The sequence below is a fragment of the Molossus molossus genome, unplaced genomic scaffold (genome assembly GCF_014108415.1).
Source record: "Molossus molossus isolate mMolMol1 unplaced genomic scaffold, mMolMol1.p scaffold_m16_p_5, whole genome shotgun sequence".
NCBI lineage: Eukaryota > Metazoa > Chordata > Mammalia > Chiroptera > Molossidae > Molossus > Molossus molossus.
Genome location: NW_023425388.1, coordinates 35,057,856 through 35,083,985, shown reverse-complemented (window position 1 = coordinate 35,083,985; position 26,130 = coordinate 35,057,856). Strand labels below are relative to the sequence as shown.

The 26,130-nt window shown below is 42.4% G+C and overlaps 1 protein-coding gene across 8 annotated transcripts in view; it reads left to right on the top strand.

Annotated features, from left to right (window-relative positions):
- The window catches only part of GOLIM4 (golgi integral membrane protein 4), a 73,814-nt gene that overhangs the window by 13,449 nt on the left and 34,235 nt on the right, over positions 1 to 26,130 (top strand). The gene's annotated exons all lie outside the window — the stretch shown is intronic.

The following is a 26,130-nucleotide window of genomic DNA, read 5'->3' as shown; positions in this document are numbered from 1 at the left end:
ATTTTGGGACCAGTTTAAATCTGGGGAAACAGATGTCACACAGCAAGCCAGTGACACACTTGGGATTAGTGCTGACACTGCTTGACTTCTAACTCGGGGCCCTGACTAATCCTCAGTTTCCAAGGCTCCCTTGCCCTGGAACTCAGTATAACGAGGATTTAACAGTATTCACAAAACAGTGTTTCTTTCTGACTTAGCCTCTTGGAGGGAACTGTATCCTATTCAGATTCTGTCAAATAGTTAATATTCCCAGATGGTGACTCACCTGGGCTAGAGAACTGGGCTCCTCGGAGTCTACCTGCCAGCCCCCACCTCTTCCCATCTCTGTGCAAGGAAGGCTGCTTCCTGCCTCACCGCTGCAGCTCTCCAGTGGCATTTGCCTTGTTCCTTTTGGATCCCACATGGCTCAGGATCCAGGCAGGCTCCATGGAGATTGGGTCCCAGTGTATCAAGAGGAGTAGTCACTGTTGTGAACCTGGCTTCACCGCCCTCTCCATCTGTCTCTCCGGCACATTGTCCTTGATCCAAAATTAGGAGCGTGGGTTGTTCTGTACCTTCGGATGATGCTGTTTTGGACTGCCCTACGTTCTGGTGTGTAGACAGGGCTTGCTTAGGCTCACACTAGGATCCTGCTGTCACCTCCCGATGACATCTGTGGCTTCATCTTGACTCTAGAGGGGGCTTTGAAGCTCACTACTCAACTGATTCTCCAGCTGTGTGTTTTTTTCCAGATGTAGCTGTCAGATCACTCCTAAATAAATCATAGATTGGTGGAGCAGGAAAGAATGTTGGAAGAACCCGGGTTGCAAAGAGCAGCATATGGATACGTTTTGGTTTGGCCTAACAGTGTTCTGAAAAATTTCACAGTGGTTGTCTACAAGGAAAAGGATATTTTATGTAACATCAAATTTCCGACTTTGAAGTCATAAGATCCCTGGACACTGGGCTGCATTTCTGCGTCATGAATGGCTTACATTTTGAATACAGCATGTGGGCTTCAGTGGGTAAAATTCTCACTGGGAATTCTTTCTCTTGATTAACTTATTTAGTTGATCGGTGAAGCAAGCGAGCCTCAGAAAGATCAAATGACTCCACATCTTTGCCGTCCAGTGTGGTAGCCGCTGGCCATGTGTGGCACAGACACTTAAAATGCAGCACGTGTGATTGAGGAACTGAATTTTAAATTCTAACTAATTTAAATTTAAATGTTAAAACTGAAATATTTGTCCAACGCCACTTGATTGTTTGGGTGACACTACGTTTCAGTTAACTATTGTGTTGCATTAGATGGTTTTGGTGGATTACAGTGTACATATACTTTACATTTCTAGCAGCTGCAAGTAAGAAAAATAGAAAGACTACAGATGTGACTCACAGTGTTTCTGTTGTGCGGCACTGACCTGGCAGAGCTCACAGCCCGCTGGTGGCAGGTGTGATCTTTGTCAGCAGGTGCCCACAGTTCTGCCCATGTTTGTTCTCCATGACTAAAGTGGTGCCCAACTTTTCCTCTAATTCTTTTCATTCTACCATATAATCTCCCAATCTCAAATAGGAAGTTATTTTTCCTCATTTTTATGTGGTACATGATTTTATGTAAAACAAAATTTTGTTTCATGTATTATCAACTACTCTATAATACAGGTAACTTTAAAAATAAAATTAGCCTGGCCAGTGCGGCTCAGTGGATTGAGTGTCGTCCCATGGACTGGTTCGATTCCCAGTCAGGATACGTGACTGGGTTGCGGGGGGCATGCAGGAGGCAGCTAATCAATGTTTCTTTCTCATTGATGTTTCTACCTCTCTCTCCCTTCCTCTATCAAACAATAACTACAAACATATTAAAAAATTAAATTAAATTAATATTCATGATACATATGAGTACTTTTAATTTTTGACACAGTCAAAATAACATTGTATTTGACTTTGGCACAGATGTATACAATATGTAGTCTAAAATTAGTTAGACATTGTAGCTTTAAAACCAGACAAAATTACTTTTAGACCCAGTATATTGAGTTCTTATATTTGACAAAATGAAGAATCAAACACTTCACAAATAAAACATTGGGCATGTGAATAGCCCAGTCAAATCTAATATTTACTTTTTTGGGTGATATTTTAGTTATTGGGCTATGAAATGTAAGACATATGCATAGAAGTGCACAAATTGTAATCATACAGCTTGATGATTTTCACAAACATTTGTGCACCAGCCACCTGATCAAAACACAGCAATACCAGCACCCAGAAGTTCTCTCGAATCCCTGTCAGTCTCTAACTGCCCCACCTCCTAAAGATAATCGCCACTGATTCATTTTGCCTGTTTCTGCACTTTACATAAAGGAAATCAAACAATATATACTCTTGTGTCTGGCTTCTTTTGCTTAACATTGTTCGTGAGATTCGTTTGAGCTCTTACGTGTAGTTACAGATGGTTCATTTCTTTTACTATGCCATTGTGTAGGTCTGTGACGGTTTACCCATTCTACTGTTGACGGACATTTGTAATGTCAATACCTGCTGCTATGTTCGTGTGTGTGTGTGTGTGTGTGTGTGTGTGTAGGACTAGCAGCTTTTTAATGTACTTGATGACTATGTTGAGTAAGATAATGCAGTTTGAGGACTGTTTTGAGAGCATCTGCAAAATCGTTACCTTATCGTTGACCCTCTCCTGGTGCTCATTTAATATCCTTGTGCATCCTGTCGGTATGTGTGTTATTGGTATAAATTTTAAAATATGACCCAAAATTGCCCTGGCTGGTTTGACTCAGCGGTAGAGCGTTGGCCCGTGGACCAAAGAGTCTCGGGTTCGATTCCGCTCAGGGGCACGCACCTCGGTTGCGGTAGGTGCGTCCCCGGCCCTGGTTGGGGTTGTGTGAGAGGCAACCAGTCAATGTGTCTCTCTCATGTCGGTGTCTCTCCCCCACTTCCCTCTCACTGTGTCTGAAGATAAAAATGGAAAAACGTATCCTCTGATGAGGATTAAACAATAATAATAATAAATAAAAATATGACCCAAGCCCTGGGCGGTTTTGCTCAGTGGTTAGAGCATCGGCCTGCGGTCCGGAGAGACCCGGGTTCGGTTCCTGCTAAGGGCATGTACCTCGGTTGTGGTTTGTCCCCGGCCCTGGTTGGTCATGCGGGTGGCAGCCACTCGATGTGTCCCTTTCATGTCGATGTTTCTCTCTCTCTCTCTCTCTTCCTCTCTCTCCCTCCTACTCGATCTGAAAAAAAAAAAGATGGAAAAATGTTCTCGGGTGAGGATTAAAAAAAAAAAGTATGACCCAAAATAAAAATAACTAAAAGCTAATATTCAAAACACAAGCATCGGTATCATTGTTGAGCCAACAACAAGCTGCCCAAAGGACTGCCCAGGTCTGAGCTCTTGTCCCTCCCCCCGTCATTCAGGCTCGTTTGATACATCCTGCTCCCATTTGTATTGTGTAAAGGAGTAATGTTTAAAGTAATTTATTTATTTAAAAAGAAATTACAACTGGTCCAGTTTCTGCCTTTTGCTAAATTTATTTCCTGAAACATGTTCACAGTCCCCCTGGCTTGGGACCACTGCTTGTCACTGGAGGGATAACTGAGCATTCAGGAGGAATGTGGAGTTAACCCTGTCCCTGGTGGGTGCTTAAGCTAGCCTTGAGAGTTCTTCCCAGTTACGATTTTGTGATGTTTAAGTTCTGAGCTACTAGCTTAAGTGAATAAGAATGAAAATAAGAATTGGTGTAGTGACTCTTGCTCAGTCATTTGCTGATACATAGTAAATTTCACAGTATGATTTTGCTTTACTGTATATAAAAGGCAGAAAGGGCAACATGTTCTTGGACTTGATCTGAGAAAATCTCCTAAATGTACCATCATAACCTGTGATCACTGAACTCGTGTTAGGCTACACTTTGTCTTCATACACATTATGTTAGAAAAGAGTAACTAAAAAATATTCGTGTGAATAAAAGTCTACTCCACTTTTTAAATGAATGGACTTCTAAATACTAAGGAACGTAACAAAGAAAGATAGCCTTCTAGCCAAAGACTTAATGGATGGTTCCTATCTAGTGAGTCAGGCAGATTCTGAAACTATGAATTCTCAAAAGCAATGTAGAGAACAGGCTGGCAGCTGTCAGAGGGGAGGGGATGCAGGGCTGGGGGAAGAAGGTGAAGGGATTGGAAAGAAAAGAAGACCTTACAGACACAGACAATAGCATGGTGATTACCAGAGGGAATAAATGTTGATGGAAGGAGACTTCATGGGGGTAGTGAACACACAATAAAATATACAGATAGTGTATTGCAGAATTGTACACCTGAAACCTATATAATATTATTTACCAATGTCACCCCAACAAATTCAATTAAACATTTCTACTTATTGAACTCTTTCTTAATTCAAGAATTTTACTAATTCATACTGACTCCCCCCTCCCAATACTAGTTAGTTCACACCTGTGAGGTTTTGAAGCGAAGCTATTCAGAAGCTGCTCAAATAAACAGAAAGGTGATTCTGGATTATATCAGAGATGTAAGGAAGTGCTTCACTGTTAGTTCACTTGGAGGACTGCTAGGTAAATTGTAGCAACATCTGAGGTTACAAAATTATAACTTGGGTTTCTTTAAATATGGCTTATTTACTATGTTATAGTTTATTTCTGGAAATTAAACTTTAGTTATAGAACGAATGTCTTTCTTTCTGTGATAACTTTGTCTTAAAAAGTCCTTTATTGAATAGATTTCTGATTCCGTTTTCTAAAATAGAAGATAACCAAAGAAATTACTATTAGTTTAGGATAGGGAGATCAAGAAGATGTGGTTTGATGCAACTGATGTTATACGAGTAGCCTTATAAAGGTATAGAACATCAATATATTAGTTATTGTTTTGTAACAATTTCAAAATTTCAGTGGCTTACAATAATAAACATATTCGTGTTCATGGGTTGCAGTTTGGCTGTGACTTGGCCATTATGGTCTGGGCAAGGCTGGGCCCAACTTGTGTGGACCTAAGTATAGACAACAGGTTTTCCATTTCAGGCAGACTCCCAGTGCCTCCTTCTATGACTTGTGCTGAAAGAATTTCACCTTCCTGGGGGTGCTGTTCTCAGGGCGGATCACAGGAGCACAAGAGGACGAGTGTTAACATGTGATGCCTCTAAGCCTTGGCTTGGCACTAGCTCACCATCATTTTTGTCTGCATCCCACTGGCCCAGCAATTCATGTGGTCAGTCCTAACATTAATGGTTTGGGGTGCAGAAGACGAGTGTGCCCACAGCTGTAAGTACAACAGCATGAAGGGCAGGCTGTGGGTGTGTGGATACAATAGTGAGGGGTGAGGAATTTGGAAGGGAAATCCCATGTGTCATAATCAACTTCAAAATTAGGAGAGTGTGAGATAGAAGAAGGAAGCTTCTTTTATTTGAAGAATCATTTTACAGTGATTTGATATAGACATTTAAAAAGATTAACATTAAATAGCATGATTTTAGTCATATTTGTATTGTCTTGGCAAAGGGTATGAGAGTATAGTGAGCAGGTACTTAGCATAAATTCTAAACAAAGGGCAACAAGTAAACATGTTCTTTTACTCAAGAAACCTTTCCTGAAGTACCTGCTGAAGAGACTTTCTTGGGATATAAATATTATTATACAGGTGCTGGTATCAAGAGAAAGAATGTAAAAAAAAGTATCCTTTAAAGGCTTTTCTATTGGATTCTTATGACACTGCTCTCTCAATAACAGAATAGGTAGAACTTTCCTGTCAAAGTATTTCAACATTTATGGTACTGATTTTAGCAGCAAAAGCAGATGTGACAAAACATAGGACTTGCTTTTATACACTAACTTATGTGGGTAAAATAAAAAACTGAAACAGTTTAGAACATGGGCCCATGGATAGATTTAGGCCTTTAAAATGTTCTATAAACTTCTTGTGGACATATGTAACACTTTGATTTTTTTTTTTTTTAAAAAATTGTTGCATATTCACTGTGATTATTTTGTTAAAAAAAGAAAGAAAGAAAATTTCCATTAGTATTTAGTTGAAGGTTATAACACCTACTTCGGCAACTATTTTTGTTTATATCCAAGGCCCAAGCTGGAAAATTTGCAGAGGCAGATGCCCTGGCTGTTGGTTAGTCCGTCTTTTAAAAACATATCTGATTTTAGGCATTTCTTTAAACACCCTTACTTTTCAAGTTGTGCGTTTATTGTATCGTTCCTTTTAATGTGTGATTGTGTATAGGTGGGTGTGTGACTAGTCAGGTATTATATGAGCCTTCTTTAGAAAGGTAATCCTAATAGCAGTTTGTTTATATTTTCCCTTTTTGAAGTATGGTTCTTCGTGGCTGAGCTTGAGAGTACCCGAGTTTTCCACTGAAGGCAGGTCGCTGAAGGCGGGTCCCCAGGCACACGATGTGGCTTTGATTTGGAAAGTGGATGTTTCCTGGGAGGGGTCCTGACGTGCTCTGGGTGCACGTAACCGAAGGGGTAGTAAGAAGAGACTTTTTTCTTTTCCTGCTAAGTTTGTTTCTGTGCTTTTTGTGAACACTGCCTACTCAGAAAGTTTCCAGAGTTGGAACATGTAGATTCTTGTTAAGACCTAATAGGTGAAACCAGTGACGAGTCAGCCAGTTACCAGTGTAGTGTTTATTCTCTAATGTAGGTAAATACTTCTCCTCATTAACTTGTTCCTTTGGAAGTATGTCGATGTGGAAAGAAAATCTGGCTTTGGTTTTCCTTGTCTCTGTTTTATTACTTAATTTTTTAATTTTTATTTATTTCTGTTTTCTTTGCTAGGTTATTGCTTAAACACTTTAAAAAAAATAGACACCAGTCAGGACAGACACCCCAAAAGATATTTCTACTGACTGCTTAGTTCTTTTATAAAGAGAAGCATCTTTTTTTCCCCAGGACCCTCAGCATTTAACTAAAGAGGGTACAATTTTTAACTACCACACCTAAAATTATTTCTTGAATTTTGAGTTAGGGCTCAGTAGATCATATCTAATGTCCCTTTTTCTAGGTCTGTTCTGGTCACTCAAAAATCAGAACCTACTGGCGTGCTGTAGGCTACATAGATGTTTGTCATATAGTTGTGTGGATTCTCCTTCCAGAATGTATATCCTGAGTCTTACCAGTCTACACGTGTCTCTGACCCAGCATCCTAGCCTGACCTACACAGCCTCCTGACCGGCTGCAGCAGGGTCCACGGGTTTTCTTGCTTCCACCCTCCTTTCCCACAGAGTAGTTTACAAAGATTATTCTTTGTCAAATATAAATTAGGTAATGTTATTTCTCATTTCTTTTTGGAGGAAATTTTATCTCGCTTGTTTTAATTTACTGGCACGATTCCAGCTGCATGCTGCATGGGCCTCTTAGATGTTCCAGGGGCACCCTAAGCTCAGGCCCTTCTCAGTCTTTATTCCTGCTTCGCTGTCCACGGGGGAAGTTCTTCCCTGAGGTTTCTTCATCACTGGCTCCCTTCGATTCGCCCTCAGCTCGGATTTCAACTCCTGGGAAGGCAGCTGCATAACAATGACCCCCAAACTTAGCACTTGCAAGCCAACATATAAACATTAGCTATTTTGTACAGTTTCTTGAGGATAATGAGTCCAGGAGCAGCTTAGCTGGTGGTTCTGGGTCAGGGTCTCTCATGAGGTGGTAACCAAGCTGTTGGCTGGGCTGCCTTCCTGGAAGGATCTGTCGGGGGAGACTTCACTTCTGGGTTCGTTCACGAGGTTGTTGGCAGGCTTCAGTTCCTCACTGTTGGCCCAGTACCTGAGTTTCTCACTGTGAAATGCCCCTCCGCACATTGCCTGAATGTCCTTATGACATGGCATCTGGCATCCCCCAGAGTGAAGAATCTAACAGAGGGAGAGCCCAACATGGAAGCCACAGCCCTTTATAACCTAACCTTGGATGTGGGATAAGATCACGTGTGCTGGATGCTGTGGGTCCCAGGGACCAGCCTGGGTGCAGTGTAGGAGGGCAGTACACTGGGACACGGGTAACAGGAGGTAGGGCTTGTAGGGAACTGTCTGGAAGGCTGGTTACGAACGCAGCCCTGCCACCGTGGGGATGTCACTGGCTACTTTCAAGAAACCTGCACCTTTCATATTTTTACTCCAGAACAATTCGTACCTGCATGTCTTCCTTGTTACAAGGGACTATCCTACATAAGCACAGGGGTGATCATCGTTCATCCACCCAAGTACTGTCTAAGCTCATCATCCTGCATTGGTTTTTTTTTTTTTTTTCTTTAAATTTTTAAGGGCAGTGCTGACGGACAGAAGAGTGACTATTTTTTTTTTTTAATCCTCAACCGAGGACATTTTTCCATTTTTTGTTCAGATAGAGTGGGAAGGAGAGCAAGAGAGAGAAACATCGATGTGAAAGGGACACATCGAGTGGTTGCCACCCACACGACCCAACCAGGGCAGGGGACAAACCACAACCGAGGTACGTGCCCTTAGCAGAAACTGAACCCAGGTCTCTCTGGACCGCAGGCCGACGCTCTAACCGCTGAGCCAAACTGGCCAGGGCTGCATTGTTTTTTTATTTGCACCGACGACTCTCTGAAATCTCTTGTTGTGTCTCCATGTTTATTGGTGGTCTTGTTTGTCTTTCTTCCTCTATGAGATTATAAGACCTTTAATTCAGAAAATTGGTTTTTCATGTTCACTATTGTAACCCTTGAACTTAGAACAATGCCTGATAGTTAGTTGATAAATAAATAAATAGGTTTGCCTTTTCAAGCCCTAGATGTTTTATTTTAATCATTTTATATGGAAGTGTTTCTACATGCATCCCAGTATTCTAAAATTAAGTATGCTGAACATACATACATATCATTAGTTCAATATTTACTGAGTTTATCTTATGTAGAAAGCACTGTGCTAGGTACTTTGAAGTCATAAACACAGATAAGGTGTAGTTTGTACCTCCAAGGAGTTTTTTAGTAAGGAAGGGTGGACTGTGATATGGGCCATAAGAGAACAAGTAAAATAAAGAAAACCTCATCTTTATTTAAATGTAAAATTACAGGGCTAAAGGCAGGGTGAGAATTGGAGGAGGAGACTCCACAATAGAATGCCCTCTTGCTGTCTTAGAGTCAGTACAGTTTTTTTGTGTTGTAATATTATGTTCCTTTTAGCATGTTCTCAAATGTAAGAAGGAAAGGAACCATATTTTGAACAACAACAACAACAACAACAAAATCAGAAAACTTTGTCTAAGCAGAAATAGTAAATTATTTAGTTATATATTTTTAGAAATCACCTTGTAAAATATGTATGAAACTGTGTGTAGTCATCATACATAGAGCAGTTTGCCCAGACATTAAATGGCCCTCAGTCAGTGAACCTTTGGAATCAGTTCTCTGAGTAGTGATTCTTTTTTATAGCATTCTTCACTGTTATCTGCGTCTTACTAAAGACATTCCGTCTCCCTCTTATTAAAGTTGCTGTGTCTAATGATGCTATGGAATTGAAAGCCCAATAACCAAACTTTATAGAATTATGTACAATGAGAATAAATATTATTCTGTACAAAGTTTTCTTTTCAAGGAATTAAGTTTTAAGGGAGATTTTATTTTTAGTTTAGCTCTTTGTAGCCCCAATTGTGCATCTTTCTGGTACTCACCTATGTTTTAACAACTGTTAAAAGACAGGATGTTATTTTACTTAGGTTTTCTGTTGCACTTTTGTCTCTGTTCAATATATCATAGTTGGCTTTGAAGTCAGTCTGACTCATAGGTCTGCCAGATTTTCATTTGATGTCTTGAAACAAGTTGTTGAATCTTTCTGAGCCTGATTTTAAAAATTCTTATCTTCCTTACAAAGTTGATGTAAAGGATAAATTAATATGTTAAGGGCCTGGAGTGTTACCTGATAGTCTATTTTCTTTCCTACTTTCTTTTTTCCCAGTTATTCTCCACCGGGTTGAATGGGCTTCACATTCTATCACCTAGTACCTAGCAACAAATGCCAAGGATGTCCTGGCTTATCTCCAGTGATGTAGGGTGGACAGAGAAGACCAGTCCTACAGACACCCTTCTTTTCTAAGACTGTCATCCAAGGTTGATGTTCACTGCATACTGGTACCAGTACTTAGTCCTGTGGAAAACCCAGAGTCCAAAACTATCTATAAAAATAAACCTACTTTCAATGTACCCTTCAGAAATTTGATACCTGCCAGCAGGTTTAACTGCTCCAGGATATTTCACCCCCTGCCTGGGGATGGCAATGGTAGGACCCAGTCAGAGGCACCTTTGAGAAGAATTAGGCTATGAGGGTTTGGTGGGTGGGGGAGGATGTTTCAGTCACTACAGATGCTCAAAGTTAACAAAACATTCAGAGCAAGGAATTTTTTAATTAGAGTAAGTTCTACGATATTCATGTAATTACTTTTTTCCACTCCCTAACATTTTTTCTCAGCTTACCCACCCTTGTGACTCATTCAGTAGCAAAACCAGTAAAATCAGCACTCTCTTCTAGTCATCAAGCAAAAATGGGTCATCTCCCTGCTCTACTGGATTGTACGGTATGCCCCCGAGAACCTCCTTTCAGTTTAGACCTCTTCCTGCTGCCCTGTTTCCTTGTGTTCCCCTGGTCTGGTTTCTTGACCATTAGGAACCTCTTACCGTGGCCGATTCTTTCATGAACTTGGGCTGCCCTCTTCCGAATGTTGCATTTCTTGTATTCAGTCATCATTCATGCCTCGAGAGTCCTGCTGGGATTCTGCTTTTTTCTTGTTTTAAATTCACTGAGAATCTATTATGTGCCCTGCACCGAATTAGGCTCTGATACTTACGTTATAGGTTAGAAGAATGAGGCTCAAAAAGATTATATATCCAGAATGACAAACATAATAACTGATAGAAGGAATCTGATACAAACCTGTCAACTCCAAATTGAGTTGTCTTTCTCACTTAGCACAACTCCTCTTCTTCCCAGGTGTGCCAAGACGCCGACAGACATTGGTAGTGTCTGCTGGAAGGCTTCATTGGTTCATGCTTCAGTCTGTGCCACTGACCATCAGCCTTCCTCCAGCTAGGGGACTGCTGTAAGCAGTGTGTGGCAGATGTGCCCAGGTACCATTTTCTGGCTCCACTTTGAGTCTGTAGTGCCAGCCCCTCCCTTGTAGGATGGAGAGAAAACTGTCATCTTCAATATTTATTTTAAAAATTTAGAAGAAAGGACTGATCTTAAAAGCTGATTTAGCAAGTTAGGGTAGGAAATCTCCCATAACTAAGAAGACTGAGGTGGTGGTTATTATTATTATTATTATTATTATTATTATTACTTTTCTGGTACTTGCCCCTAGCGGGAACCAAACCCGGGACTCTCTGGTCCATAGGCCGACGCTCCAACTGCTGAGCCAAACCAGCCAAGGTGGTTATTATTAAATGTAGTAAAGTTGGAGGAAATCCCTGACTTCAGTTATTTAGAGTATGGATTTACTATCTAATCAGAAATGTGTTACATTGAATGAGCTTTCCCTTTGACATTATAAAGCCATATGCCTCTCTTTAGAGAGGTCACAGAATTTTTTCTTTTGTAAAGCACTTTAAAGATAACCTTAATGGAAATAAAGGTGGTTTCTATTAGTTGAAAAACAGGCACTTATTGATTAATTACATTACTAGAAGAGAATGTTAAAAAAACTCATTTTGGGTTTCATAGTGTGCTTTTATAGTTTACCTTTGAATTTATATTTCATGAGGTTGAAGATTACTTTGGAGACTTTAATGAAGCCATAGTGTGACCACCCAAGTTAGGAAGACGAGGAAACTATGCACTTTCCTGAAATTTGAAATGAACGTAGACCTGGGTTTAAATCTGGACTCCAGGCCCTGTCTGGGTAACTCGGTTAGAGCATCATCCCAATACCCCAAGGTTGTGGTTCGATCCCCGGTCAGGGCACATACAAGAAGCAACCAATGATTGCATAAGTAAGTGGAACAACAAATCAGTCTCTCTCTCTCTCTCTCTCTCTCTCTCTTCTCTAAAAAATTTTTACAGAATAATAAATAAATTTGGACTCCATAATTAAAACCCTGATTGACCTTTAGCAGGTTACCTAGCCACTTGGCCTGTTTCATTGCCCGCTCATGGAAGGATTATACTTGCTTTCTGGATTTTTGATTCTAATGAGAGTATCTCTACTGTGTCTAGTACCTGGTAGACATTTTGAGAAAATTAGTCAACCCCACCCACCATTTTAATTTAGTTAATAAATTATAACTTCTAGAAAAATAAAGTATTTGTTGTACTAAATGGCAAGTTAGTAACTTCATCTTTCTATACAAAAATTCGTAGCTGAAAACTACCTGGCATCATTGTTTTACGTAAGACTCAGGATACAAAGACAGAGATGATGTAAATCTCTAAAGATCCTCTTCTAAGGCCTCCATTAAGGGAAGTTTAGCGTATCATAAGACATGATGCTTTTAACAGGCATTTTTTATTTCTCTCACGAAGTGTATTTTGGGATGATCTTTGAAAGGCTGCCGTTTGAATCGTTAATTCATTTTACTCAAAGACTATGAACATCAAAGCAGCAGACTCAATTAAGTGAAATAGTCATGAAATGGAATATTCTGGGGAATTTAGTTGGTATTAAATAGGAAACTTATTACCTTCTCCACCCATGTGGTTTCGGGTCTCTACTTAAGTCCTTCCATTGAATTAGAGTTTGTATAGAAAGCTCTGTGCCAAGTGTTTTTCTAGAAAAAGGAAGAGAAATAAAAAACTTCGTAGAATTCTTTTTGCTTCAAGTTATATTGCTGAAAAGCATTCCAAACTGTGTTAATTGCTTTACTTCATTGGTAAGAACGGGCATTGAAAATGCCACTTCTTTCAGTATTGAAAATGGGATCAGAGATGAAGAAGATTCAACTACACGTGCAGGGTGAGGTGAGGTTGGTTTACAGTTGTGAGTACGTGAAACAGTTTATTCTTGTATTATTATTAATTAATTATTACATTATTTTCCATACAAACAACTGTAAACCGGTTTTTGCTACACCCTGTATACAGTTCTTTTTTTAACCTCTTAAAAAAATTTACACCTGTTGAAGTTGGTATTTTGCATTATGTGTTCTTATTCTATTTTAAGTTTCAGACAAATTTTATGAAATAGTAGATAAAAACAGAAATGAAGCTTCCCCTTTTGGGGAAGCAGTATCTTATTGTGTATACAGAAAACATAACAGAACTTTTTAAAGGTTTTTTATTCTACAAGGAGTTGATATGTAAATAGTAAATCACATACCTGTTTTCAGAATTCAGGAAAAAGTGCTCTGAAAAATAGAACCATTCAGAAGCTGAATTTTAAGATTGTTTTTCCTATTTATTTTCTTACTCAGTGTTGAATGAACAGTTTTAATCACAGTAATTTCTTTGTTGGTTTGCTTTCAGTTTTTTGGTGTGTTTTTTTTTTCTCTCCACCACAGTAAGGAAGGTAAGCCTAAAAGGAAAACGCATCCATGAATAACCAATATTTGTTTTGTCTTACATAGATTAATTCCTGATCACTGACCTCATAAGGAAGATCTTTTGAAAATTATTTTAATTCTGTAATGAAGTATTATCAGACATATATTTTCATCACATACAATCATATATATGACAGCACTTCAAGGTAGTGCGCATGTAAGATAAGCTAGTGTCTAAAGGGAGGTCACTAGATTTTCTAAGATCACATTTCACATCCCCACCCCCACAAATGCCATGCCCAGTACCTCAGAGCAGAGGCTGTTCCTGCGTGTGTCTTCTTAACAGGACATCAGGACAATACTCATTTTCTGCAGCAAATATGCGGAAAGAATACTTTATGCTCTTATTGCAAAGAGCTTCAATTGTCCAGAAATGCAAAGAAGATGCAGGATAGCACTAAGAATGCCAATCAAATGGTGAAGAAGATTTTGGACATCCAGAGCTGACCTTGTCCCCACAATCTGTCATCTCTTTCAGTTCCCTGTAACTGTAAGGAGTCAAGCAGTTTGGTGGCGGAGGGACAGACATGTCAGGAGTAAGGAGTGCAGGTGAAGGGTCGGCTGGGATTGACCTCTGAGGGGTCTTAGGTCTTAGATCTGTAAATGATGGTGAAATAAGCCTTCCCAGCAGTAACCCCCAAGCTACCAGCACCTCGGGTATTTCTTAGGTTACTCTTTACCCTTCTCGGTGCTATCCGCAGATCTCTGTCAAACTTGAAACATGTCCAACACGGGAAGGCCTAATGTGCCCCCACCCTATTCTCCTCAGTCCTGGGTCCACCTTTCACACCGTAGCCTCAGCCAGAAATGTGGGCCCCGTCCTTGGATCCACTTTCTTAGCGCACTTGGAATCAGCCACTCAGGCGTTTTGGTTTTATTAACTGAAATAGATTTGCTTCGGTGCATGCCTCTGCCTCTGTCAATGATGACTGCTTATGCTTAAATATTGTAAGACAAGGTTCTCTTCATGCTGCAAAATCAGCCCCCCAGAAGAGAGGAGATCTTGTTGTATTGGAGTCAGTACAAAGCCGCTGCTATTACTGGGTGATTTCCCAACTGCTTTATTTCAAACAGCAGAGCACTGTGTGAGGAAGACACATTAGCCCAAAATGACCTCGATTAATGTGGTTTAGATATTTATGGAGGCCTCCTGACAACATCTTTTTATTTTTAAAGGATGCAGTAACATTTAAAATTGTGTGGGCATTTAGTCCCTGGAATGTGTCCTCTCACAATTGCAAATGCAAAATGTCTTTAGAAAAACATCTTTTTACAAAAACAACAAACAAAAAAACACACAAAACATAAAACACCCCCATACAGTCAGGAATTAGGGCTACAGAAAGCATAAATATGCACCTCCAAGGGCACAGGAAAAGTAAACTATCATAACTTCTACGAAATAAATATCTGTAGTTGAGGACATTTGCAGGGATGGCAGCAGACAGATCCCACCAGTGCGGACGCTCCGTGAGGATGGGTGTGCGCCAGGCACCTGTCCGAGGAAAGGCTGGAAAACTGACCTGAGGTGATGTGCACACACAGGTCAGACATGCATGTGAGAAGTTTGAATCAGACTGTTTGGGGAGATGTGGATGGAGAAAAAAGTGACACATCTGAATATGCTTTATGTTCTATTTCACTTATGTGACTGGAAGTGACAAATACCATGATCTCATCAAACAGTTGTACGTTCAGAAAAGTATGGGAGTCCTAAGTGTAGAGCTCAGTGAACTCGCAGAAAGCAGACAGTGTGGACCAAGAGTGAGAAAGAACATCACTATTCCTCATCATTATGTCGGTGAAACGCACCTATGTTGTCACCTCTAGTTGTGCACATTGTTGAGTGGCATTTCATATTTTGAACAACCACTGCTTCTCCATTTGACTATGACAGATCTTTGTGTTTCCAATTTGGGACTATCATGAATAGTGCTGCTCTTAAGATTCTCCTGTGTGGCTTCTGGTGACTAAATGTCAGGCGTTTGGTTGGGGACATACCTAGGCCACAAGGCAATTTACACACCTGTCAGCAAAGAGGAGCGTTCTCCCCCACATTCTTGTCAACTCTTGGTATTTGCTGTCTTTTTGTTGTTGTTGTTTTAATTTTAGCCACATCGATGGAAGAGTATTAGTACTGCATTATAATTTTAATTTGATTTTCCTGATGACTACTTTTGTTGACCACTTTTTCCTATATTCGAGTTCCATTAGGATTTCTTTAAGTGCCGAGTCATACTTTTTCACTTCCCTAAAATTTTGCGTATTCCAGTTGGAAAAAATAATCAACTGTTTTTTTTATTGGATTGTCTTGTTGGCAGAACTGATCTTTTCTTACTTCTGGGCAGTATGGAGGTTTAACTTTCACGTTACCATAGTTGAGGTGGTTTCATTGACCTCCTGACTAATTCATCAACCCCTTCTCACTCGCAGATTCTCTCCTTTATCTCCTGCTCTGTCCAGCAGGTTATGTCCCACAACCACCTGGACCTGACCAGTCAACTGCAGTCCTAGCTCGTTGTCTCCCCACCCTGACGACCCACCTTCTGTCCACTCGAGCTAAGCGCAGTGTCTCCGGGTCTCGCCTGTAAAACCGCACGGGAGTGAGTGGGCACCCTTGCTAACACCCAGGTTCTCAGGCCTCTTCCCTGGAATTTCCGGCTGAGTAGATTCAGCTGGGCCCCAGGAATCTGACGTGAAGAGGCATTCTGGGTTGTTCTTATCTCCAGGGCCCTTACCTGCTCTCTCTCCACTACCTGGATTTTTCTCTGTCCTTCTTCCATTGACATCTTTTAACCTCCAGGCCGATATCGCCGCTGGGAGTCTCGCCTGCAGGCTGAGTAAATCACTCTGCCATCAGCCAAAGCTTATTCCTGATCCTCTGCAGGAACCCTCCGCACCCGGCCTTCTCGGGCCCAGCGGGCGGGAGGCACGGGCGTGACCTGCAGTGTAACTGCGGAGTGCACAGCCCGCGCAGGCCCCGCGCAGGCCCCGCGCTTCCTGGCCGCCCTGCGCCTGCATGTCCCCGGAGCCTGCGGCCGACTAGTGGCCCCGCTGCACCTTGCACCCGTCTGTCAGGGTGAGCATTCTTTGAAATGCCGAGTCCACGGCAATGGCTCCCGTTTCTCCCCCGGGAAAGCCGGTCTTCACTGGGTTCTAGGAGGCCCATCGCTGTCTGACCCCTTCTCCACCTTCGCCCCGTGGCCTCCAGGCTCACTCTGCCCCACAGCCCGGGCCCCTGCTGTTCTGAGACAGTGGTTGGTGTGCGTGCCCTGGGGCTCTGCACTGCCTGCCCCAGCTGGGCCGAGTCCCCGGATGTCTGGACACTACTCACTTCTTCCAAGTCTTCTCGGTACATCCTGCCTTGACCGCACTATTTGAAAAGGAATTCTGGCCCATCCTTCTCACTCCTCCAGTTTCTGATACCGCCCCCCCAAGCACAACACTGATTTCTAATATACTGCCAATTACACTTATTATCATTTCTATCTGTCTGCCAGAATATGAGCTCCCAGAAGTAGATATTTTTACTGTTGTGCTCGTGATGTAGTCCCCTGATCCGAACAATGCTTGGCAGGTAGTACGTGCTCCATGTATATTTGTTATGTTTGTGGAATGAAATACTCAGGATGTAGTATGTAAGCTGTCTTATATAGTATCTCTTTACAAGCCAGATTTTTAGGAAACCTCTTCCAAGGTATGTTGCCTTTTTGATATTTTGAAGTAAAAACCTGACTTTGGGAGTTTGGAAGAAGGAGGGACGGCTTGTGGACGCCGCGCCGTTTGGAGGAGCCAGTGGCAGCCTGGCGCCTTCTGCTGGCCGGTGCTTCCTGGGTTCAGGTTTATCCCACCTGAAGACCCCTTAGGGGTTGCTGCTGGATGTCAGGCTGTTCCCTCGGTGCTGGCATTCTTGGATAACTTACGAAAATTAAGTATCTCTTACGTTTGCTTCAAACACATACATTATAAAAAGAATATGCATAAATTCTTAGTCCCATTATAAAACCACGTGCTTTTGCATATTTTAGCCTATCCCAAGGGCATTCGCATACATCCTTGCATTAATTTTGGGTGATCAGAAACCTACCCGCTTTCTCTCTCGTGAATTACTTCTGAAGTGCTGTGATGCTGCCCAGCTGAAATCTGCCTACAGGATAAGAATAGGACTGTACAGGGTCTATCTATCTATGTACATCTAATTTTATTTTATTTATTTTTTTATTATTTTTATTTTTTTATCCTCACCCGAGGACATTTTTCCATTTTTTTTTTTTTTTTTTGTTCAGATAGAGTGGGAGAGAGAGGAACAGAGAGAGAGAGAGAGAAACATCGATGTGAAAGGGACACATCGAGTGGCTGCCACCCGCACAACTGAACAGGGCCGGGGACAGACTGCAACCGAGGTACGTGCCCTTAGCGGGAATCGAACCTGGTCTCTCAGGACCGCAGGCCGACGCTCTAACCACAGAGCCAAACCGGCCAAGGCTGTACATCTAATTTTAGAATAACTTTTGCTTCTATTATTGTGAGTCCTTAAGTTTCTAATATGTATACATACATACTTTTACACGTAATTTTTGCTTTGCAGAGCACAGCGGTTTCACGGGACAGGAGGACATTTTCCCGCTCAGCTTGCAGAGATTATGTTTAAAAATCTGTTGACTCGGCAGCCCATTGCGTCGTCCTAACCTTCGGTGATCTCGGATCGTCTTCTTACTGTTGTACCTGCGTTCGCCTCTTCTCACAAAACCAGAATTTATCGATTATAAGCTTTTTGTAAGAGTAAAGCCTGCACTTCAGTGCCTGCCAAGGTGCCGGGGACACTGCTGGGCTGCAGTAGCATAGCTCGGAGCAGCTAAGGGAAGACTCCTTTCTTGAGGAGTGAACAGATTTCATCTCATAATAACGATTATTAGTGACTCACCACTTGAAAGCATGCCAAAAAGGAGACTCGGGTGAAGAAATACAGCTTAAGTCAGCTAATATAATACTTGTTCCAAAAAAGCAAAATCTCAATTAGATTGTGTCAGGAGGGAAAGCCTGGGTATCGTTTTATCCAAAGTAGAAAAGGCAGTTAAGCACCAATTCAGATCATAGTTAAAATTTCCATTGAAGTGACTTCGTCAACTGTATGCGTAGCAAACTTAAAAATAACACTTGTGTGAACTACTATAGGAATTTTATTGTGCAGTAAAACACACACTTTCATTGCCACCAGATAGAAAAATACCTAATCAGACTGTTCTTTGGTCTCCCAGCATTCGGAGAGCTATCTTTCAGGGCTGTGATTTAACTACTGCTAATCTTACGAGCTTATACATCAACAGACATATTTATGTTTAATCTCTTTTCTTATATCTGTTTATTCTCTGGATACAAATGAGCCAGCAAATGTGGAAATTCAGTTTTAAAATGCTGGGACATAAAGGATGGCAGGCAAACGAGGAAAAGCATGAAATATTTTCTAAGTGCCCTCATCAATTAACAAGATTATTGAATACTACTGGGCATTAGGAGCTGGAGGATGGGACTGAAGTGGCAGTGAGGGTTTGGGATATAGAAGAAAAGAAAAAAGGAGATAGCCAGTCTCTTTCTTCAAGGCACATACAGTGTTTATTCATTCGTTCGTTCATTTATTATCTACTGAATGCTTACAGTCACTTTACCAGGGATACAATGGTGAAATGAAACAAACCACAAATTCTTGCCCTGACTGAGCTTATATTCCAGCAGGGTAGAAAGGCAATAGTCAAATAAGTAAAAAAATATTGTAGAGTGTTAAGCACTAAGGAGTAAATAAAGTAGGAAGGAGACTCGTGTTGAGGGCAGGAAGCAGGTTGCAGTAGCAGGTAGGGTGTCCAGGAGGGACTTGGTGAGAAGGTAGACCCGAAGGGGGAGGGAGCCAGGTGCACAGGCGCTGGAGACGGAGCTGTGGAGCCCCAGGAAGAGGCAGTCCGGGTGCTGAGGGGTGCCTGGCTCCTGGGAGCACCAAGGAGGCTGGGGCTGGGCAGGATGACCATAGGTGCAGCCCCGAGACGCCTTTGGGTTTCACTGGGTAGTGAGAAACCATTGGAAGGTTCTGCCCCCAGGCTTGGGACGTGAATATGTAATTTAGTAAAGGGAGCTAACCATAAAGAAGGTTAATTGATAATTAAATTCAGCTATAAATTGTCGAGCAGACTGGAAAGGTTGAGTTGTTCTGGAAGATGTATAGCTGGGATTGAGTGGGAAGTAAAAGCTGGACCTAACCGTCTAGGAGTTGTGTGCGAGGAGTGGGGAAACGGATGCAGAACTCAGGAGACGGGCCCGAGGTGGGGAGACCCTGCACACAGCCTCAGGGACGCCCCGGCCTGCTCCCGGGGCTGCAGGGAGGATCCAGGGGGGTCCTCAAAATGGTATCAGCTGTCTCCCTTCTTTTTTCGTGTGCTTAGTTGTCTTAGGTGGGTTGTTTCTAAGATCTGTATTCTTTCTTAGACTTGTTCTGAGATAAAGATGAGAGAAGGAAGGAAGGATAATTGGAAAACTCTATGATGTTGTCTTCATGTTAGTGACCAGCTCGTTCTACAGAGGAGGGGGGTGGGTAAGTCTTCACCCCACTTCCGGAAGTTAGACCCACAACCAAAAACTGTTTTTAGACCATAATAAATATCTAGGATTTTAGTCCTACAAAACAAGGCCTCAGGAGTACTAGATGGATTTCAGTGTATTTTCCTTCTTTTACTCTCTCTTGCTGTCCTACTTAAAAATCTTCCACAGTTATCAAAAGCACACATTTGTTCATTTTGATTTTTATGATGTGTCAAAGGACAAAGTTACTTGCAAATCTTAGTATTTTCACGAGTTGAATTGTGTGACTTTCATGTCAAGCGTCAGTGCATTTTTTTTTTTTTTTTTTTTATGTAAAGATAACTCCTTGTGTTATTATCAGGACTGAAAGCAAAATGTGTGGGCTGTTGCTCCTGCCAAGGAAACGCTGCCCTCCCTTGGCTTATGGTGTTAAAACACCAGCAGTGTTTTCTGTCTAATTGTAGAGTGTTGCTTTCTAATTCTGATTTGGAGTCTTACCCTGAAATGTCATAGATGGGTGCATACAGCTAATTTCTCAGTGACTTTCAGATGGAAGTCAAAGTTAAAATGGAAAATTGCTGTAGGAAGCTGACGTGTTTTTAAACTCTTGAGGGCTTTGGGATGGAATGAAAGCGCTCTCCGTTCTCGACCGCATGGGAAATATTAAGCCCCTTTTCAGTAAGCAGATGATGAGTAGTATGGATTTTCCTCCTTTTCCCTTGAGTTCTTGTGATTCACATCCTATCCCTGTTACGGTGCTATCCTGCACTAAAAGTCTTGAGTGCCAAGATTGAACTATTGTATTTTTATACTTATTTTTCCTTGAACTTGTTTGGTGCCTTGAGAATATTCATTCTGTACCATTTTTATTGCAGAGGTTCCAGCAGTATTGGTTCATCTGGACGGATGCCCTTGACTTCAGAAAATAAATAGACAAATAGAGAGAGGTGACAAGGATTGATTAGCAGTCCTCCTTCTAAGTGAAACAGGAGCCCTATCTGGATAAGACACTAACTCAAAAGCGTAGAGAGTATGTTTTCAAAGAATTAAGGCGCGTGTGTGTGTGTGTGTGTGTGTGTGTGTTTCATTGATAGGAAAATTTTCTAGAAGAGCTACAAGGACACAAAGATTCTGCCTGGTCTGTTTTATTCTTCAATTTTCATTTAAAAAATAGGTGTATGGGTTTTACCAAGCTGTTGGAATGATTATTTGCTTTCTCTTTTTTAAGTGGAATTTAAAAGGATGAAAAGAGAACTGAAATAAAGATCTTATGCTTTTTTGAATATATATATATGTATGTATATATTTACTTTGTTATTATTAGACTTTAATTTTCGGGTTGAGTGGACTCACCTAATTTCCTCTCTGGCATTTTTAAGCCATCACAGCAGATAAGTGAAAAAATATTTTATTATTTTCTGGTGTTTACTCCGTGCCAGGCAGTGTTCTAAGCACTTGACATATATTAACTCATTTAACACCAACACCCACCCAGAGCCGTAGGTACTGTTATTATCTCCACATGCCATATAAGGAGACTGAAGTACAAAGAGGCTCAGCAACTTGCCCTTTAAGAATGGATCTGGCCCTGGCCGGTTTGGCTCAGCGGTTAGAGCGTCGGTCTGCAGAGACCCGGGTTTGGTTCCCGCTAAGGGCATGTACCTCGGTTGCAGTTTGTCCCTGGCCATGGTTGGGGTTGTGTGGGTGACAACCAGTCGATGTGTCTCTCTCACATTAGTGTTTCTCTCTCTCTCTCTTCCTCCTTCTGTCCCTCCTGCTCTATCTGAAGATAGATGCAACAGTGCCCTCAGGTGAGGATTAAAAAAAAAAAAAGAATGGATCTGGATTTGAACTCAGACGCCCAAGTCTGTGCTCTCAACCATCATATTACCGCCTGCCTCTTTCCTTCGCCCCCCCTTTCTCTAGAATTTCCAAACCAAGGATTAATTTTCATTCTCACTGGCCTTTACTTAATGTGGATTCAGCTCCCAATTTGGGGCTTCTTTTCTGTCTGTTTTTCTTTCTGTGGCCTGATGAAGAACCACGGTTCAGCTTCCCACCAGCCACTGCTGCTCTCTCATGGTCTTCCCGGGGTATCCTCTCCAGCTCTCCAGCCATTTGTGCATGTGTTCCATCAGGACTAGAAGCTGATGCTGTCATAACGGCCTGACCAGTTCTGAGTAAGAAGACATCCACAGTACAACTGCCTCCTGGTTTCTGCGTATATCCTCTACTCCTGTGAATCACGTCCTCTTTTCACTACATTTGCAAAACCACATTCTCTTGCCTTAGCTCTTGTTGTGATGCAGTTTTTTAAATATCTATGAATATGTCTCAGATGTCCCAAGGCCTTTGCATTTGGACTGTAATCTACAAACACATTCACCTCTTCGTGGACCTCATAGAGCATCTCTTCAGGTGATTTATGAAAGTTTATAACTGTGTATCTCAGGCTCTTGAGACACATGGCTATTAATATGTTGAATGTGTAAATTCCCAATGAGCGTAAAACTGTCAGAGACAGTTGTGTGATTCAGTAGGACAGATGGGTACTGTGGACCAGCTGTTGGCACATTATCTTCCTGACTGCACTGCAGGGAAAAGAATAAAGAAAGACTGAGCGCCCTCTCCCGCCGCCGCACACCTGTGCCCTCACCCCATCCCCCACAGTTCCTCTTGACTTGGTGGAACTGCTGGGTGCTCCGCTCTTACTGACGATGGAATCGCCCCGCCCCGATGGATTTTCTGCTCCCAGGCCGAAGATTTCCATGACCTGATTACCGAGTCCCACACAATACTGAGTTGGCAACAGTGAGTGTACAGTGATGGCTGCTGTATATTATTAAGTGAAGAAGAATTTCACAGCATTGAAGTTTGTAAATGCAGTTTCCCCTTTCCATCCTACTCTGCCACAATAACATTTACTGAGTCTGAGGTGGCCGGGGATGGTGGTGAGCAGTCCCCCCATACACATGTTCTTGACTATACTGCAGGTCTGTTTTGTTTTGTTTGTTAATTATGGGTGTTTCTAGGTTGGGTCATTAACCCCTAATGGACCTGACGTCCTCAGAAGCCCCCTAGACTTGGGGCCTCTGGCTGCCACTTCAGTTCCATTGGATCAAGGTCTTGATTTCTTTGCCTGTTTCTTTCTTTGAGAAGAATGTGCATACTTGCTGAAATCGTCTGGAGTATGTCCAGTTAGTGCACCAAGATCCCCTTTTAACTCGCACATTTATGTTCTTGTGACCTTGAACCAGACTCTGGGAACTTTGGCCGGTGGGTTGGAGTTGAGGGGGTGTTTTCCTTCCAGCTGGGAGCTTAGGTGTTCCTGTGGCTTCCTGTTCTTGTCACTGTCACACGGCAGCATTGTGATTTGTCTGTTTCCCTCTGCATTCTCCCGATCTGACTAAAATTGTCCGAGACGATGATGAGCTTGCAGTCCAGGGCTTGGTTTTAGTGTGGTGATAAAATAGCACTCATCTTTGTTTTCCTTGCTTCATCCCTAATATCATACGAAATGGTACTGTTAATATCAATCCAAGGAAACTCTTGGTGTTAATAGGCTTCTAGAATTTGGCCGAGGGACTTAAATACCGTACGGATATATCTGAACAAATGTGATTTCTCAACAGTGGATTTGCAGCCAAGCTCTTTGGAGTACAGCTACCTTCAGTCTAGTTTCACACCTCTGTGCCTTTGTCCCTGTGATGTCTTCCAGGAGTGCCTTTGACCTGATCTGCCCCTGTCGACCAAATGACTCCTCACTCTCAAAGAAGCCAAGAAATCACCTCCTCTGAGAAGTCCTCCCCTACCCTTCTCCCATCCAGAGCTCGTCCCCGTCTTTCCTTGGTCTTACATATACTTGTATTATGCCACATGTACTTCGCTCTAAGAATTTACAAATTACCTAACCTGTTTCCCATGCTAGGCATCAGCTTCTTGGGGCCAAGGTCTATGTCATTTCATTTTGCATTTCTACGGATAATGTGGTCTCAGGAATGTATAAGTGCTAAGTACATGCGGAGTTGTGTTCTGTTCCTTTATGACAGCACTGGGCAGTGGGGCGGTGATAGAATAGAACCCGGGTGGAGAAAGGGATGATTGGAATGACGAGTGGCGGGCTGAGGAGGAGGGGAAAGATGAGATGGGAGCGGCATGCTATCAGGGATGACGTCCTGCCAGTGTGGGCGGTGGCAGGCATTCTGCGCATTGAGGACAGAGGTGTTAGCAGAGGTGTGAGTAGAAGCAGGGGCTGCGGTCACTGTAATGGAGTCCTGGGAATGGAAGGTTTAGATGGGATGACAAGATGGGATGTGCAGTGTGGGGAGAAGGTGGAGGACCCAGGAGATGATGGTCATGTTGGAAGCTGGACAGAAGCAGCTGGGGCTGGCATTTGTGACAAGGGGGAAGTGTGGGAAGAGGGACATGGAACTCCTTCGGCAGCAAGGGGGTGTAGCAGGTGTGGGGGAGGGGAGCTGCTGTGGCCATGGCAGCTTTGGACAGCCAGTTGTGTTGGACAGTGGTATGTGCTGTGCATGGTCAGTCAGCGATCAATGATTCAGTTGTATCTTAAGTAGTCAGGAGCTAGGGACTGGTAAAAGAACCAACTGAGAGGTTTGGCTTAGCTTGCCAGGGAATGAGATCATGTGTGACCATAATGCTGAACAAACAGGATTCAAACGGTACATCTGAAATTTCATTTATTCCCTCCTCCTTTCCTGTCACTGCCTGTTCAAACCGCTCTGTGGGGCTGTGTTTTCTGTCCCTGGACCAAATCCAGGACAGACTCGGTGGCTTCTCAGCTTCTCCCAGATTTTTTTTAAAAAAATCTTGTGTTATAATTATGTAGTGTAATAAATATGACTACATCAACAACCATATTACAATATATAAATGTATCAAAGTAACACCGCTGTCTACCTTAAACTCAACCAATGTTACACATCAAATTTGTTTAATAAAAATAAACTTTCAGGTTGCAGTTTGTCCCCGGCCCCGCTGGGGTCGTGTGGGTGGCAACCACTCAGTGTGTCTCTCTCACATCGATGTATCTCTCTTTCTCCCTTCCTGTCTCCTTCCCGTTCTATCTGAAGATAAATGCAAAAAAATGTCCTCGGATGAGGATGAAAAAGAAAAAAAAAACTTTCAATAACTTTTATCCATAAACAGTATTGGTTTAGTAAGTATCCAGTCTCGTCCTGTGTAATAACATATTTTGTTCATTGGGAAAGTGTTCTCCCTCTCCTGCAACTCCTTTTGGCTGTGGTCATGAAGCCCGTGTGGAGACGAGAGTCGTGGTGGACTCCTTCTCCCTGTTTTCCCTCCAACACTCTTCTCTTCCTCTTCTACTCACCAGGCCGCGCTGGCTTCTCCGTAGACTGAGTAGGAGGGACGAGAAAGTGCAGGGAGGCCACAGCTTGATGCTCCTCTACCACCGGTTTTTCTGGCCATGGCAGATGTAAACCTGACTTGTTCTTCTGTGGACTGTTCTGTAGGTTCTTTGGACTGTCCCCCCCCCCCCCCTTCGTCTCTGCAGCTCTGTCACTTACGTTTCCTTGCAGTGGGGCACACGCCTTCTCTTTCGCCCCCGTGGTATGCTGCCCAAGCAGCCTTAGTTCACAGTCAGGTCCCAGCGGTGCTGGCCGAGAGCTGGGGCGCACCTTGCGGGCTTGTGCAAGTGCCTGAGAGGCAGGGGGCAGAAACACCGTCTGTGGACTTCCTTGCAGATGGTGGTTGGCGTCGTAGATGGAACGGTTGCCCAGGAAGACACACGGGAACCGACAGAGATGCTCCTTTCAGAAGCAGGAGAAGGGAATGGAGCCGGCAGAGAAGGCAGCAGCCTCTTGCGGAGCATCGGCTCTCTACAGGGGCAAACTGCATGGGAGTCAGCCCAGAGTTATGTCAATTAGCGTGTCTATTTTTTATACAGAATATGGAAAGTATACATACCTACATTTTAATTTTAATTGTGAAAAGACCCTAAACTGTTTTCCTCCAGTTTTAAAAATTAATGTTAATTTCACTTTAGAATTTTTAAATCTTTGAAAATAAAGTTTAACTCTTTTTCTT